This window comes from Nelumbo nucifera, chromosome 7, assembly GCF_055504915.1.
Source record: "Nelumbo nucifera cultivar China Antique chromosome 7, China Antique-T2T, whole genome shotgun sequence".
Lineage (NCBI taxonomy): Eukaryota > Viridiplantae > Streptophyta > Magnoliopsida > Proteales > Nelumbonaceae > Nelumbo > Nelumbo nucifera.
In genome coordinates, this window is record NC_142655.1 from 48,818,074 (window position 1) to 48,834,110 (window position 16,037).

Consider the following 16,037-nt stretch of genomic DNA (forward strand, 5'->3'; position numbering starts at 1 on the left):
ATAGCAGGAATTTTTATCCACGCTCTGCATGGCATGTATCTTTAACTTAAAGTGTTAAGTAATGAATTATGAAATGGCACAGATGCCTTTTTGTTTTAGGTTGCAACATGGCACATGGCAGGTGTAGATAGATACAAAGCTCTTCCATAAGCCCATGGTACTAGAATCAGTTGTGAAACATTTTGTTTTGAGAAAATTTATGGTCATTTTGCAGGGAAGGTTTGAAACAAATATAGCTACTATTTCAAATTTGTTCTTGATGATCTCCACCTATTACCTATCACTATCACCCAAAAAAGGTGAAAGATACTAGCCTCCCCTGTCAATCGATGAGATAAGACAAGATACATGATATTTAAGCTTTGTTAGAATGCTAGTAGTGCCTCAATTTGATTTAATTTTAAACTGAATGAACAAAATTCCCACTTTGGTTTATTACATTTGCTATATATGGTTCTATCAAATTCTTGTTTACTAATGGATTTGTCTTCTCTAATAAGTCAAAGGAAACTGTAGTTCATCTTCGCTCATTCCAGGAAATATGCAAACGTCCTTCTGAGAGCTGAACTTGTAAACACGCAAGCTTTTTTAAGAGTTTAAGGGTCTAAGGGAGGTTAGTAACATCAACAGGAGTTGGCACTATTAGCTTACCATCCATAGCCTTGTTGGCTTCAAGATAGACATGACGGTACTCATCAGTCATCACCCTCCATCATTTCGAATAAGGCTCTACAGTTATCAATAATCGGCTTGAATCTCTGTGGTGGCAAAGTTTAAAGTATCAGAAAGACAGTTTTAATAGATGTATCGGGATACATTTTGGATACACATAGATATAGACGAAAAATCAATATACACACATAAATATGTTAAGAAATTCAAATAAATCATAAAAAATATGTTATTAACAATGCTTATAAGTTTTATATAATTGTAAATAAATCATTTAAATGTAAAAAATCATAATTTAACCTTTATATAAAATGTGATATCGATACATAATTAGTAGTCATTGAAAAATGATGAAATAACTAAAATGTGAAAAAAAACAAAAAAACTAAAATATGAATGTATATACATCAATTTTCAAATGATTGATATAATTAACTTAATATATAAATTTTAATAATTAATTTCAGTATTTATTAATAAGCACCACTAAGAAAAGAAAAACAATCGACTTAAAACTAAAAATGCATGTAATTACAACAAACAAATTGGATTGGTTTAGTGGTGAAATTATGTGCATTAAAATCTGGTGACCAAGGTTTGAGTCTTGCTATTGTTAATATTTGTAGTTTTTACACTAACAAGGTTTGTATCGGCCTGTTTTGGGATTGTATCGGTGGGTACAGATCCAATACGGCCCAATACGGGCCCGTATCGACCGGTACAGATCCGAAACAGCCCGATACGGGCCTGTACCGGCCAATACATACAAAAAGAAATGGAACACATGAATTTTACATGTTCCGTGTATCGGTTTCTTATGGAAACGATACGTATCGGCTGATACGGGTTGATATATTACGAAATTTTAAACCTTGCGTGGGGGTCTAAATAGTCAATCACCAGCTTAGAGTCACCTTTGATGGTAGTGTATTTATTACTGAAATTCAAAGTAAGATTGTGGCTACCCAGGTGACTTAGGCTTCAGTTAAAACGATCGTAGTTGTGAAATCAGATTGGTGCCCCACAACACTTCCCAGCCGTGTAATAGGAACATCTCTTGATGATGCACAATCTGGCCGATCTTAGCTGTCAACGATCTTGCCTCTGAACTGGGTGGTAGGGACCTGAAACGGAGGGAGAAGAGAAGCTCCGGGGAGAACCCGGCGTAAGGGCTCTGAAGCTCAAGTTAGAGTCTTTCAAAGGCAAGATAGACCAGATAGTGCAAAAGTTAGCATACCTCGTTCCTGGGCGGTATGAGCCTTTTATAACCACCTCGCGCACTCACTTCCAGGCTTCCGTCAGATTGGGCATGATTACTTCTGAACTCCTGCCAGTTCGGATGTCATTTCCTCTGGCCGGACAGAACCGCCACTGTTCCTTTTGTCGGAGCCGTCTCTGCGGCTAGTAACGACGGTGGCAGGTGGCGGTAGCAGGAGGCCGTTTGAAGTGCGGCTGTCAGGCGTCAGATCCCAAATCAGTTAGGTGCGTCGCCCTTGGATACGGACGTCCTTGGTGTCAAGTACGTTTGGTCAGCCTGGTGTTTCGGAAGCGAAGTGTTGGAGTGGCGAGCGAGATGTCTTGAGTTCGGTTTGGGGAGTTCCGAGCTGCCATGGGCCAGCTCGGGTCAACTTTGTGAGGCTTGGGGCCTAATATAGTTCGTGCTCCTTGCAGGGAGCTCGGGTTCAGTAGGGAGCTCGGATTCTCAATAGGGAGCTTGGGTTCTTAATAGGGAGCTCGGACTCCCCGTAGGGAGCTCGGACTCTTGGTAGGGAGCTCGGGCTCCTTTTAGAGCGGTCTGGTGGAGTTCGGGCTCAGTAGTGAGCTTGGACTTGCTTTCGGTGCTCGCTTCGGGTGCTCTACTGTCCCGAGTTACTTGTTTTCGCCACGCGTCGGGTGATTGCGAGGTCAGGCCAAATTCCCCTTCATCATCTCCCAATGACAAATATGGGAGATGTTCTCAATGCACATTGAGATGTGCATGTGGGGTGCCAATCTGATCTCCGTAGTTGTACCAATATTATATATTTTCAAGTCATGAATTTGACTCGTGGTCCCTAGCCACACAAGCAACAGATAAACCAAAAAATCTATGATGCAGAAAAGATATGATATGGAAAGAGTTTTGACCGATCAAAATCCACCCATGAATTTTGATAAATAACACCTTATTTGCTACCATATTTATGATTTCAATTTATTGATCAATTGTTTTTCCTATACAATATCTTTTCCATATCATAATCGAACCCCATATGAACAGAACATAAACCATTAATACAAGAGGCATCAAATTAATCAATATAGCATCCAAGCATGGGTTCTTCCAAAGAAAAACGTATTCCAACCTCTTTCTAAGAATAATAGGGGGAAGTGACATTATTAAATATTTTCTCATTTTGATTTTTTCATAGTACCAGAGTAAACATGTAAGCTTTTCATAGGTTGGCAGGTTAGATGGGTTGGGTTGAAGCTCAGCCCAAACCAAACTCAACCCAACTCAACCCACCCAATTGCCACTGCTATCCAAAACATTGGGCCATGCTGGGTGTTGAGTTTTGAGGCCAATGGGCCTGCATGACACGCCACTGGAAATTAGCCCATGTCGGGCTAGCACAGTACTGCTCGCATGCCAAGTTGGCATGAAACCTACACGTGTCATCCTACCTGAGGAATATAGCCATTGGGGACCCTAATGGCTATTTTCAACTTTTAGGGAAAATTTACAAAAATAACCCCCAATAGTTATAAACTATTTGTGTACTTTACCTTGGGGCAAAAAATGACTTGAATGTTCTCCCAACAATTATATAACAACTGCAAGAAAAAAACAACTATATAGCAATTAGTTTGGGAGGACATATTGGTAAAGTGATTAATTAACTTTTGAAAGACCAAAGTAACTTTTGATTAATTGAATTTACAACTCTTATAAATACTCTTACATTCCTAATTCTCATTGCATAAACTCTCATACTCCACATATACTCACATATTTTCTCCTACTCTCTTAGTTTCTTAATTCATAGTCCCTAATTTTCTTTATTTAAAGTGTCAACACGGAGAAGATTTGCCAAGTGTTTCAAGTTAACAATTTGATTTGCTCAAGAGTTTCAAGTTAACAATTTGAGAGGTTTAGAAGTTTCATTAATTGAAATCAAGTTGGATACCGAATTGGCAACCGAGTAAGCAGTATTTAATTTTTTTTTCTGAATTTTAGGATTTTATTATTTTAATATTTTATATGTAAGGAAAATTACATATTAGTACCCTGTGCTTTGGACCTAATCGCACTTTGGTTCAGTCATGACTCATAAGATGTCAATCCAGTACCTAAACTTTCAAAGCGAGCCAACTTAGTACCTACCGTTGACCGGTCATTAAATAGACCAAAAGACACAAATGTCTATCATCTAGTTTTCTTTATCAACCATTCAAATGCCCTCCGACAAGTCTGAACTAGCTTTGAATTGAAACGCAGCTTTGGCAACCACGGCATGCATTTTACAGCCATCTACTACACCAACGAGACTGGTACAGGCCTCGAGAACTGAAGTGAAAGTGTAATCGTCGCCGTCGGGGTCGGGGGAACTTGACGCGTACACTTGGATTGCTCACTCAACATCAAACCAACCTTCTCTGCTTCTCGCTCTTTCTTCTGCCTGCGTTAGCCTTTCAATCTCTTGCTTACTGATCAATCGGCTTGATCGGTCTATGACGGCATTGCACTCCGTACTGGGCTGGAGTCTTTGTTCCTTGAAGAACACCAGTGATTACACTGACTCTGGTTTGCTGGCCATCTCTCATGGCTGCCCAAGGCTGGCCAAATTCGAGGTTCAAGGATGCAATAACATCACAGAGATGGGAATGAGGAATTTGCGGCTGGCATGCTTCGAAAAACACTGGTTGATGTGAAAATCTCCAGCTGCAAAAACCTCGATGCTGCATCCTCAGTGCGAGCTCTTCTACAAATTCGGGACAGGATCCAACAAGATTCCTAGCAATAAGGCCGTCCCTCGACATGCTTTCGACCTTGATGAATCTGCAGAGGAAGCCAGCACATCCAATTGCTCTGATGGGTTCGTGAATGATAGTCCCAAGAAGAAATGCAGATACGCCGACCGTTCTCATATTCTCAGTAATGGCTATTACGGCAATGAGTTCAATATGTGATAATTCATCTAATAACTCCCTTGAAATTAGTTTTGCTAGTTCAATTAGTGCAGATCAATCAAAGCTGAAGCCGTCCCAATTCTCAAATGGGTTCTTAATAGAAATAGCTATCCCTTTACACGATCACCATTTATAGTTTTATCTCAATTGAACTCTCATGAATGTCACTCTTCACAATAAGAAAGTGAGTGGGACTTGTGACTATCATTCGTCATTTCCCCAAATTCTCTAATCCAGATAGGGGTGGCATGGGTGGATTGGATTGGGTTGAGTTAGGGTGGAATACCAATCTACCTATATTGACCCACCAACCCACCATGATCCATCATCAATCATTGTTAAAGGGTTATAACCCACCCTAACCCTAACCCACTCTGTTCCATTCATATTGACCCTTAATCACCCTCACCCATACTAAATCATACATTCACTTATAAATACAAAAACGGGTTGAGATGACCTATATACCCAAAATAATAAATTTTGAGAGAATAATCTCTCTCAAGATTGCCATGTGACAAAAATGAGTTAGGTCAACCCGTATACTCGAAAATGCAAAAATTGCAGATAAATGCAGAAAATGCAAAAAAAAAACCTAAAAAATGTAGAAAAACACAAAAAAATACAAAAAAACTAAAACAATTACATAAAATTCAGAACTTCTGTAGAAAAAAATCAGAAAATATGCAAAAAATACAAGAAAATTGTAGGGAATGCATGAAAAACACCAAAGAATGCAAAAATTATGTAGAAAAACACCAAAAAATTGTAAAAAATGCAGAACAATACAAAAAATTTGCAAAAAAAGTGTAGAAAATACATAAAATGCAAAAAATGCAAGACTTTTATAAAAGTGCTCTCGCAAAAGTATTTTTATGAAAGTACTTCTACAAAAATACTTCTATAAAAATGCTTTCATAAAAGTACTTTCAAAAAAAACTTTTATAAAAGTGCTTTTGTACTTTCATAAAAGTGCATTCGTAAAAGTACTTTTATAAAAGTTCTTTTATGCTTTCAGTACTTTAATAAAAGTGCTTTTGTGTAAAAGTACTTTTGTAAAAGCACTTTTATGCCTTCATAAAAGTGTTCTCGGAAAGTACTCTCGTAAAATGCATTCGTGTAAAACTATTTTTGGAAAAGTACTTTCGTAAATGTACTTTTGTAAAAGTGTTTTTATGTAAAAGTACTTTTTGTCAAATTGCATGTGAACACGAAAGAATAAAATCTATTTAATTTCACTTTTAATCTCAAAATGAAATGTGGCATGGTGATTTGGAAGTCTAATGAGATGAGGCCATGGTAGGAGGCACGAGTTTGAAATTGAATCACTACAACTTATAATTTTTTAGATTTGGTGAGTATAGATAGAGTTGACTTTGACCCAACCTGTGCGACCCAACCCATCATGACCCTAATGGGTACCCTCAACCCAACCCACCCTAACCCTTTTCTACTGACCCTAATGGGTTACTTAACCCATATTGACCCACCAATAGATTGGGTGGGTTGGGTGGGTCAAATGGGTTAGGGTCAAGATTGCCAACCCTACTGGCAAATCTAGAAAGCATAGTGTGAGGTGATCTTCAACAAAAAATCTCTCAATCTGTTTACCATTGCAAACAACCTTCTCTCTTCATTTTTAGATCTTGAAAACAATTTGAATTTGAGGCTCAAGACCAAACCCCTAGTACAGATGTTGGTTTGTCTCCTTCTCTTTAGATCTAGGTATGACCTCTTCCCTACATATTAAGATAAATTTTGATGGAGCAACATCTTCTACCAAATCCAGGGTTGGTCTAATAGCAAGAGATCATTGGGGTTCACTCATCGTAGCTCGTTCCATCGCCTTCCCTCTTTGTTCATCTGTGGAGATAGAAGATTTGGCCTTAAATCAAGCATTTGGGAAACCAAGTGGCAGACACCATGGCCAAGAAAGCTTTTAACATTTCATTTTTTTTATACCTGGTCCATAGTTCCTAATTTCTTACTTCATTTCTCTAGGATTGTACACTGAACTAACTTTTGAATGAATTGCCTTTTTCTTGGCATAAAAAGTTGATTATAGGATCGGATGTCAGTACCCGATTTTTGCTCAATTCCCCGCCTAACCTTTAACTCACCCAAACGTCTGATCAGACCCTTCCAATCTCCCCAAAACACCCCAAAAATCCAAAAAACCCAAATTTCACCCCAAGAGCCCTCAGATCCATCGCTAAACTTGTTTGATACCTATCTGATGGCCCTGATCAACCCCCACTTACACCTCAACCATTAGATCAGACACAACCATTAGACCCAAGACCTCTCAAAACACCTACCCATGAAATTTCAACCCAAAATTCCCTCGTTAAGTAAAGGTTCCATTTTGTTGCCTCTTGTTAGCCTAAACACTCGAAACCCAAATCCCCTTCATCTTAACACATTCGAACCAATCAGACATTAAACTCCGGATACATCAAAATACCCTCCCATAAAGTTTCAACCCTAGATTCCCCTATTTGCTCTTCTTCACCCTTTTCCCTTTCTTTGTTCCATTTCCGCCTTGAACTTAACGACGATCTCCTCTCCGACCTCTTATCGCCGATCTCTCTTCCTTCTTTTTCTTCTTCTCTTTCCACCATTTCCCCTCTTGTTCTTGTTTTCATCATTGTTGTTGCAACGTAGGGGTGGCCACGAGCCGAGCTTGAGCCTAATAGAGCTTGACTCGTGAGGCTCGGGAATCGAGCTCGAATATATATATATATATATATATATATATATACATAAAATAAAATTATAGAAAATAATATATAATAAAAATATTATAATTATATTCTTAATTTTTTTAATATCAAATGAAATATTTTTTATATATAATTTTTATTTTTATAAAATATTTTTCTCAAGTCGAGCTCGAACTTGAGCCGAGCTCTAGCTTACACTTAAGGTTCTAGCTCGAACTTGGCGAGCTGAGCTCGAGCATCGTACTATTCAGCTAGGCTTGGCTCGAATTCACCCCTAGCTGCAAGAAGCGGCAGATCTCATCCGCATACAAAACCGGAAGTGGTAGGGAACCCACCACCGACCTCTCTCCCTCTCTCTCCCTTCTATCTTTTATTATTCATTTTTTTTTCTCCTTTCGCTCCTTCCCATAGTTGTCACCCTCTCTGTCACCACCGAACCAATGGTAGTGATGTCATTCTTCCTCTCCCTCTCTCTCCTTCTTCTCTATCCTCTTTTTCATTCCCCCTCTCGCCTATTATTTCTCTCACTATTTGACCTCTCGCACTTTGTCACCACCGGACATAGTTGCCCTACTTGTCATTGTTTCCACCGGCCAGATAGGGCAGAGTCGTTGTAGTCATCACTTGAGTTGCTATCCTTGTGACTAGAAACTTGTCCTACCTCCGTCAACCTCCCGTCGGAACTATTCCAAGGCAGCTATTATCTGAGGATGAATAATCCGAGATCAAAGTTTGCCTTGAGATCTCCTATCTTTGTTCTCCAGCTTCTCAAGATAAAGTGTGCCCAACTCCACCATTCGAACTCGGAATCTATTGAGCCTTATCGTATGAACCAACCTTATCGTATGAGCCAGCCTTATCGTATGAACCAGCCTTATCGTATGAGCCTTTTTCCCTGGTGGCAAGTCCTCCACTGTCTAGGTTCTATTATTTTCTAAAGCTTCAATTTTCTTTCTCATTGCCTCTCTCCAACGAGAGTCCTTGACAGCCTCTAAATAACCCTGTGGCTCATGACTAGCTGTGACAGCTACTAAGAAAGAGCGATGTCAAAGAAAATTTATCACAATTCACATAACATGTTATAGGATAGGGAGTACCTGAGGAGTGAGATTGGTGAGATGAACTAGCAGAAGAGCTCAGACTTTGGTTCGAACACCATGTTGTGTGTATGACGTAATCCTTGAGACTAGTGGAAGGATGCTTCACTCTATGACCTCGTCCAAGTTGCTCACTCCCTGCATTCGTTTCTACCATGGAACCCCCCCTTACATCATTTTCACAACTGTCCCCATTGCTATCCATGACCTCATTAGTACTATCACCCCTTCCTCTTTTACTTTCACAATCTTCCTCGTCATACACTTCAGTCTCCACCTGGGTATAATCAAGGTGACTATCATTGTGTTCGACTTTTTCTCCATCAACAACATATGGAAATTCAGTTTCTGAAAACACCACATCCCTAGAAACAAAGTATTCATTTTTCTCCAAGTTATAAACTCTCCACCCCTTCTTGCCAAAGGGGTATCCCACAAAGACACAACGTCTGGCTCTACTAGCAAACCTTATCCCTGGTACGATTTAGGCTCTGTGCATAACACAAACACCCAAGCGTTCATATATGCTTGTAGCTAGGTTTCTGCCCATATAACATCTCATACAGTGATTTTCCCAAAAGAAGAGTGGAAGGGGTCCTGTTGATCAGATAACCGACCGCCATAACACACTCTCCCCAAAACTCAATAGGGAGATTAGCCTGAAATCTAAGAGCTCTGGCAACATTCAGTATATGTCTATGTTTTCTCTCGACACGTCCATTCTATTGCGGTGTTTCAACACATGAGGTCTGATGTATTATACATTGCTCAGAAAAATATTCTTTCAAGCATATAAACTCAATACCATTGTCACTTCTAACTATCTTTACCAATTTATCATATTGGCGTTTAACCATAGCGAAGAAATTTCGCAAAGTTTTGCCCACTTCACTTTTGTCATTAAGTAAGAAAATCCAAACGGCTCTTGAGAAGTCATCAACAATAGTCAAAAAATACGTGGCACCACAAAACGCCCGTACTGAGTACGGACACCATAAATCACAATGAATCAAGTTGAAAATTCCTTTAGCATTATTTTCACTAGAATCGAACGTACCTCTTGTCTGTTTGGCTTTTGAACAAACACCACAAATCCTATTTCCACTACCACATCTAATGTTCAAATCAGGAAGAAATTTAATTACTTTTTCGGAGGGATGACCCATTCTCTTGTGCCATAACTCATATGAAGCTTCAACCTTTGCCTTGTGAACCTTGCTTGAGCACGCACCCTTGAAGTAGTAGAGCCCTCTGCGTAGTTCACCCACACCAATCACCATCCTCGAAGTGCGGTCCTGTACAACACAAAACTTATTATTGAATTGGATGTTACAATTTGACTCCTCTAGTAATTGCGACACAGATATCAGGTTACAATTCAAACGAGGAACGTAAAGCACATTAGTAAGCTTCATGTGCTTATTTAAAATGACTGTCCCTTTCTTTATTGCCATGACACACTTTCCATCGGGCAATCCAACCGGACAACCAGTCACGGTCTCGGTATCATGCAGGTGGTTCAAGTTCCCGGTCATATGGTGTGAAGCTCCTGTGTCAATTATCCAATTCATACCTGTCAAATTCTCATTTGTGCTGGGTTTGCAAGAATTCAAGAGATTAAGAAAAGTGGACCATTGTTCATTAGTCAATCCACTGAATGTTGCACGATCTCCCTCTATCACGTGGATTGGTTCAAAAGTTTGCCCTACCGCTTGTGCAGCATTTGCCCTTTGTACGCCTCCACATCCACGACCAATTTTGCCTTGTGTTCCTCAGCCTCGTGTTTTCCCACCTCCAGTAGATCTCGGCTGGTCTCCCCACCAGTCCGGGTAGCCGATGAGTTGAAAACAACTCTCAGCTTCATGTCCTATTCGTCCGCAGTTCGTGCACACTCCAAATTTTTCTTTTGTGTCATGTCCCGTTCTTTTTGTTCCAACTTGCGTCTGCACAGCAAAACTCATCGCCTCCCTTTTTTCTTCTTTGCCACGGGTCATGGCTCTTAGGCGCTCTTCTTGTATCACCATGGCATAGGCTTTGTTCAAGTTTGGCAGCGGATCGGTGCCCAGAATATTGGAACGCATTGTTCCATATACTGCGTCGTCCAAGCCCATCAGAAATTGATGGTCTCTTTCTTCTTCTTGTCTCCTCCCCAGCTTCGCAGCGATGTTGTAGTTGCAGCCTGCACAAATGCATGTCGGAATTTGTTCATAATTAGCGAGTTCTTCCCATATTTGTTTCAGTTTGCCATAATAAGTCACGATTGGGAGACCAGCCTATTTGCTGTTCGCAAGATCTGCTTTGAGTTGCTGTATTCTCGGCCCATTGCCCACTAAAAACCGCTCTTTGATGTCATCCCACAGGTCTTTCACAACCTCCATATACGTGATTGTAGAACACAGGTTGGCTCTAACGTGTTGAGGATCCATGAAACCAGCATGGAGTTTACAGTCCACCAGTCTTCCAATTCTGGTGAATCATCTACGGGCTGAGATATAGACCCATCGATAAAGCCAATCTTCTTCTTGACTCGAAGCACCATCCGCATTGCTCGAGCCCATTCTTCGTAATTGTCTCCTTTCAGTTGAAGTTGGGTAATTATATTACCCGGGTTGTCGTTGGCAGTCAAGTAGTATGGTGAAACTACCTTCTTGCTTCCGCCCTCACCTTCATTCTTCTTCTCTTTTCCATCCGCCATTATCAATCAACCAGAGCCTGAACCGGGCTCTGATACCATGTGCAAAACTTTCAGACGAAGGAGAAAGATAATGGAGAACCCTTCTCTGCTTCTGTATTACACCCAACGATTACAAGATACATATATATGAAGTTCCCTTGCGAGGAAGTCGGCTAACCATTAGGAAGAATTACAATTACAATTAGGAACCTAATCACTGACTCCTAAAATACAGCTCATATACGATAAGGCTCATGCGATAAGGCTGGTTCATACGATAAGGCTCAATAGAATCTATGATCGAAAGTTGTGTCTCATTGCGTCAACGTCTAGGCCGATATATCTTCAGGTAAGTCCGGTTATACTTCACACTGTAATTAGTTTGTAGTTTTTCTTTTCCTTTGTTGAGCTTGGAATTTGGAAGGGAAGGAACCAACAGAGCTGATTTTCCAAACAAACTCTTGTAAGTTCTTAGTATCGACTCAGTCCGGCCATGGTTTTCTCGTGTTCTCTTTTTAATTATGCATATCCAACCGTTTGGGTCAACTACGGTTTGAAAACATTGGTGACTATAATGGGAAGGACATTAACTCATTAAATCAATCCCATTAATCAGTTAATGCAATCTAAAAATAAAAAATGTTTGAAACAAAAAAAATTCTCTCATCTCCATTTGATCTTTCAAAGAGCAGGACACCAGAAACCTAATCCACTTAGGGGATGTTCTATAGCGTAGATGAGAAATTGGTTAGTGTGTTTTCATCTACACCATGGGTGTAGTGTAGATGAAAACAAACCACACTCCAACAAGGTAGTTGTTCTACACCATGGACAAAAATGTGTGGATTGATCCACACCACACTTCCATGAGTGTTCTACAAGGTGTGGCATATTTCAGTATGCACATTGCATTTGATTCCATGCATCTCAACTACAACACTTGAGATAATCTATGTCGTTAATCATTAAAAAACAATATATTATTTTTTGTAATATACACAATAGAAAAATATTAGTAAATTGCTAAGGATTTTAATAGTTAATAAAAATAATATTAGTAATAATTAATAATATTAAATAACAAATAATGATATTAATATTAATTAAAAACAAGTAGTAATATTAATGATAATTGATAATATTAACAACAATTTTAATAATATTTAAATAATAATTAATAATATCAATAACAATTAATATTAATAAAAATAATATTTAAAACTTAATAATTAATAAAATAATATTAATATTAATTAATAAACATGAGTAGCAGTGGCCAGTGGTTCAAATAGAGAAGAGTAATATAGCATGAGAATAAACAAAGGATGAATACTTACTAGTTACTATTGATAATGTGATGCAACAGTGGTCGGAGGAGGAGTCACGAGTAGTTCAAATTAGGTTTGTCAGTAATACTTGAAAATCCAAGGCTTGATCTAACATCCGATCTGATTATCTCAGACTCAAATGATTCGGATGTTACAATCTACATCAAAAGAATAGTCGGATTGGATTCAAATTTGACCCCATCTGATTCGATTAAAATATGAAACCAATTATTATAGTATTTATTAATTTTAATATATAAATTTTATATAATTGTATTTAAAAATATAAAAATATATTCTATATATTATATCCTCTATTCATTACTTATAACTTCATCAGGAGAAAGGCACATAAGGATGTACATCTAAACATATGGGCCAGGGAACAAATAGTCGACAATGAAGATGATGAAGTAAATGGTGGTGATGGTTGGCACAATAGTGAACATGCTTCTAGTAGCAACTCACAAATCAACTTAGTGCGAGATCAGATTGTCAATGAGCTATGGAAGAGATATCAAATGCCACACTAGCATATTTACAGTCTAGTGTGGATTGTGTTCAATTTGTTTTTATTTCGTACGTTTATTATGCACTGGTCTAATTTGATAACAAGACATTAGCTTACATTGTAGGACTTGTACACATTGCAATTGTTCATTCCACTTTTATGTTACCCTTTAGTTTATTCATGATACTTGTTTTTACAATTGCCATATAAAACTATATGGAGGGAGTTTTTTTGCCAATATGCTCATGTGAAAAGGGAGAAATGCCATTGCATATGGTCATGACTAAAAATAACTATGGACGGTGGTTTTTCCGTTGTCCACTGAGAGGGGATCAGATGAGCGCTTTTATATGGGTAGACCAATACAATGGGGGATACCCAACACCGGGTAGGAATGCCCCAAAGACAACACCGTTCTTCGTTAGTTGTGCAACCACAACCAAATAATAGTAACATTATTTGGGTATGAGTATGCTTGGTTGTTCTAGTATTCAAGCTTATGAAATAAAATGATAAAAATATGGAACCCGTCTAGTTGTATAGATTTTTTAGAATTTAACTATGTACTAAAGCTTGATAGATTTCATAGTGATGTAGGCTTATATACAAAAACTTATCAGACTAGATTAGCTTATTACCATTAATCCACCTTTTGTTTTTGCAAAACCTGAATCCTAGACAATTGAGGTTAAAAGCAACAAATTAACCATGCATGAGACATGGTTTTGATAAAGTCCAATCCGGTTTTGAAACACTTACTTTAGTTGAAGTCCCAAACTTTAAGGTCTTGATAACCAGGTTCTATTAGGGTTGATATAGGTTGGGTACCCCAAATTTCCGATAAAATTACCATCGATAATCCATGCAAACCCCCAACTTTGATGGCAGCAGAGAGACCTTGGTGCAGTTGGCTACTTCCTCTTGAAATGTTGGAATCAAATTCTTTGAATCAACAAACTTAATGGTTTCAATGCTTGCATTTATGCTAATCGATAGAAATTGTATTAATAAACCTGAACTGATTGGTTAGATACAAAAAAAATCCGATTGGTTATACTAATTATTTGGCCAAGTCCCAGGCTCAACAGATAGTGACTTTTTGCGGGTTGTATTTTATTATTTTTAATCAATCTCTTACAAAGAAAATTGTTTGCCTTACAAACTGCCCTTCTTTTGCCCTTGTATTTATCAAAACACAAACGAAAACCCATTGACATCGAGTAAGCAAACTAGGGTTTGAAGAACCGAAAAATCATGGTTTCTATTATGCAAATCTCGCAATAAATCCATATAAAGAAGAAAGAAAAGGCAAAATGCAAATAGAGAGAAATATCCAAAACGATTTGAAACGGAACAAGGAAAAGAAATTAGATATCTACCAGTTGACCTTCAGAAACGGAGTTCAAATCATCATCAGGCCGGAGGAGAGCGAGAAAGAAAGAGCAGAGAGAAAGAGAGAGGAAAAAATAAGAAGTGCAAGGGACGAGCAGCAATCGATTCTTTGATTCAGATTGAAAACTATAAAATCACCATCACGATCCCCTCAGAGAGACTGTGAAAAGCCTCTGTTTTCTTCTCCACATGTTCTCTTTTGCCGCTTCGAGCCCCTTCGCTCACTCCTTTTCTTTCGTCGCCCGCCTCGCCCTCGCCCACCCACATCTCTCGCTCTCCCCTGTGTTGCCCAAACGGAAGCTCCCCTGGATATTTATACACAGATTACCTAAACATTGGTTTCCAAACAAATGTAAAATAGCAAAATCGCTTATGATAATTCCCGATTACTAACCTCACACTACACTACTGGCGTGGATTCGAGCCGAGCCGAATATTTGGCTAGCTCGGCTCGTAGAAACTGTGTTAGGTTTGAGTTCGATTTCGAGTTAGATTCGAATTAGAGATTTGAGCTCGAGTTTAATTCGGTTTAAAGATCGTAAGTTTGAGTTCGGCTTAGTTCAAGTGATTACCATTATACTTAAAAATAAAAATATTATATATAAAATATTACTATATAATAAAAATTATTTATTCTATATATATATATATGTATATGTATATGTATATGTATATGTATATGTATATGTATATGTATATGTATATATGTATGTATATAATAAAAAATTATTTATTTATTATATTAGGCTCGCAAGCCTCATGAGTTGAGCTTTGCTGGGCTCAAGCTCAGCTCGATTAACAAACGAGCCTATATAACAGGCTCGAGCTTGACTCGAAGCTCAATTTAAATCAAGCCAAGTTGAGCTTTTCACGAGACGAGTCGAATAGCTCGTGAGAACCTCGACTCGTGGCCACTACAAATCACTTTGTTTCCCAAACTTTAAAATGTGACAATTTAGTACTCAAACTTCCAAAACGTGTTAATTCAGTACTTATCATTAACCAATTGTTAATTAGCCGTGGCATTTGAAAAGATAGAAATACCTTCAAGTATCATCTAATTCTCTTTATCAACCATCTAAACATTGACAAAAAATTAACAATCCCAAATACTTGTCTCTTCTATTCAAGAAAGTTGGGGTTACATCATTTTGGTAACCCCAACTTTCTTGAATAGAAGATGAAAGGATTTGGGACTGTTCTTTTTTTTTTATCATTGTTTGGATGGTTGATAAAGAAAATTAAATGACACTCAAAGGGCATTTGTATATTTTTAAATGTCACTTAGCGGCTGGTTAACGATAAGTACTAAATTGACATATTTTGAAAGTTCGGATACTAAATTATCGCATTTTAAAGTTTAAGTACCAAATTAGCACTAGGCCCAAAGTACAGAGTACTAGTCGGAAACTTTTCCTTATTTATTTATGTTGTATTTGTTAATTGACAAAAAAAAAACTGTTGTATTTG